The sequence below is a fragment of the Bacillus rossius genome, unplaced genomic scaffold (genome assembly GCF_032445375.1).
Source record: "Bacillus rossius redtenbacheri isolate Brsri unplaced genomic scaffold, Brsri_v3 Brsri_v3_scf543, whole genome shotgun sequence".
Taxonomy (NCBI): domain Eukaryota; kingdom Metazoa; phylum Arthropoda; class Insecta; order Phasmatodea; family Bacillidae; genus Bacillus; species Bacillus rossius.
In genome coordinates this window covers 19,548-22,500 of record NW_026962748.1, presented here as the reverse complement: position 1 = coordinate 22,500, position 2,953 = coordinate 19,548, and positions in this window count along the sequence as shown.

The following is a 2,953-nucleotide window of genomic DNA, read 5'->3' as shown; positions in this document are numbered from 1 at the left end:
ACCCAAATGTGCATGTTTCAAGTGTACATTGGGAGTCGACGGAACATCGGGAGTCCGCTTGCTTTCTCCGGATCAGCTGCCACCCCCCTGATCTACCAGATAGACAAGAACATGTCTTCTCCGCCAATCTCATCCACCGAAGCTCCGATCATGGCTTCTTCTACCTTTATACTGATATACCCCCACGGAGCAACATGCGGGCAAGGGAACTCTTGCTACCCTTCAGTAAAGCAGGTATCTCTTATAGATGGTGACTGCACCTTGGCCAGGATTGAAGACCGCGACTAACCCCTTTGAAACTTGTCTCTCAGGGAGCTGCGATCCATCAAACATTTCATTGTTAACAGAGGGGAACCATTACTTGGTTAAGACGACCGGACACGCGTTCCCCACCATTTCGCATCCAATCGAATCGCCGCACAAGAGCTCGTTACCTGAGAAAGGTATAGCATTGGCTCGCAGCTTGTGTATTGCAGTTCAGACAGATAGGCCACTTTAGATAGTTCTTCGTGTTCACAGTTAAGACCACGGCTAGACCCATATGGAATTAATTCTTCAAGGAGCAGCGGTACACCAAGCATTTCATTGTGTACTAGAAAGCACCTCTACCATGTAACAAACATACGACCACCAAATTTCTGCTTACTTCCCCCAGCGGATAGTATTTGCTAGTATCATCCACAAAGTAAATCAATTTTTTCAATGTACCGCTTCTTGGGGGAACTGGGCATGAATCAATCAAGCATTTTGAGGTAGCATGTCCGCTTCACCGCGAGGTGCTCTGAATACCATTATACATTCTTTTTCATCATCCACTTTCAGACCACTACAAGACCCATACTGAATTAATTCCTCAAGGAGCTGCAGTCCACAAAACATTTTACTGTGTACTAGAGGGCACCTCCACCATGTAACAGAAAACATACAACCTTCTTAATTTAATTCTGCATTGTTTCCCAGACGATTTGTTAGCCATACAACAGTACCATCCACAGTAATTCACCTCTTTGAAATCCAATGCATTGTAGAGAAACTGAGGTGGTAGCATTCAAACCGTTCTGTAATGTTAATTCTGCTTCATAGAAAGGTGCTACAGGTTCCACAATAATTAATTGGATATTTTTGCAATATATATAGGGCGAGAAAACTCGGGGGGACTCCCTTTTCATTTATGTACATATTCTTTCCATATTGCAAATAATTCCAATTTTTCCCGATTGCATGTCCCCCTAATATACCCAAAATGGGCCTATCGATGGGTTCACAAAGGTACCCAAAATATGAGATTTTGACTGAAAGAGGCTGGCTAACTTCCGGGAACATGATCATAGGAAATAGGTCAAAATCCCGAATCGCAGTTGTTTACGAACAACCACGAACGGAGACTTAAAATAACCTATAAGGCTGGAATTCATGGGGCCTGTATAACAGGCATTTACACAGACTCTCGGGAGGGAGGGCTCTGTGGCCGGGAGAATTTTCTGGCTCCCCGCCCGAAACTTTTCAGAGTCCCTAATGCCTGCTTGAATGTGAATAAGCAGAGCCCGGTAGCTGATATTTTGCCGGGGTGTGGAGGCCCCGGTCGCCGCCAAATTCCTCTGGTCACAGCTTGTGTTAATACACATGTTAATTTTACATGCAAACCACCAATGACAATTTTCCTCGGCCGCGGAGGCCTCGGTCGCCGCCAGAATTTTCTGGTTCCCGCTCAATATATTGCAGAGTCCTGCAGGCCTGCTTCTGTAGGAATATGCAGAGCCCGGTAGCTGATATTTTGCCGGGGTGAGGAGGCCTCGGTCGCCGCCAAATTCCTCTCATCCCAGCTTGTGTTAATACACATGTTAATTTTACATGCAAAACCACCAATTACCATTTCCTCGGCCGCGGAGGCCTCGGTCGCCGGGAGATTTTCCTGGCTCCCCGCTCAATATACTGCACAGTCCCGCAGGCCTGTCTCCAGTGGAATACACACAGTCCGAGAGCCGAAAATTTGCCGGGGTGTGGAGGCCTCGGTCGCCAACAGATTGCCATAGGCTCTGGCTGCAATATTTACCGTGTATTTTTTCCCTCCAGAGACACCACTACACCCTATATAACCCAAAATGGGCCTTGACGCGTGTACACGCGGAGCCCGAGCGCCGAGAGTTCTCCCGGCCGCGGAGGCCTCGGTCGCCGGGAGAATTTCAACGGCCCCTGCTCGAAATTTTTCTAAGTCCAGAATGCCTGCTTCTCCCAGCCTGTGTTAATACACATGTTAATTTAACATGTAAAATCACCAAGGACCATTTCCTCGGCCGCGGAGGCCTCGGTCACCGCCAGAATTTTCTGGCTGCCCGCTCCCCATGGGTAGACGCGCTGCCCAAGCGCCGAGAGTTCTCCCGGCCGCGGAGGCCTCGGTCGCCGGGAGAATTTCTCCGGCCCCTGCTCGAAATTTTTCAAAGTCCAGAATGCCTGCTTCTCCCAGCATGTGTTAATACACATGTTAATTTAACATGTAATATTACCAATGACCTTTTCCTCGGCCGCGGAGGCCTCGGTCGCCGCCAGAATTTTCTGGCTGCCCGCTCCCCATGGGTAGACGCGGAGCCCGAGCGCCGAGAGTTCTCCCGGCCGCGGAGGCCTCGGTCGCCGGGAGAATTTCTCCGGCCCCTGCTCGAAATTTTTCAAAGTCCAGAATGCCTAGTTCTCCCAGCCTGTGTTAATACACATGTTAATTTAACATGTAAAATTACCAAGGATTATTATCCCGGCCGCAGAGGCCTCGGTCGCCGCCAGAAATTTCTGGCTCCCCGCTCAATGTATTGCAGAGTCCCGCAGGCTTGCTTCTCCAAGCCTGTGTTAATACACATGTTAATTTAACATGTAAAATTACAGAGGATTATTTCCCCGGCCGCGGAGGCCTCGGTCGCCGCCAGAATTTTCTGGCTGCCCGCTCAATGTATTGCAGAGTCCC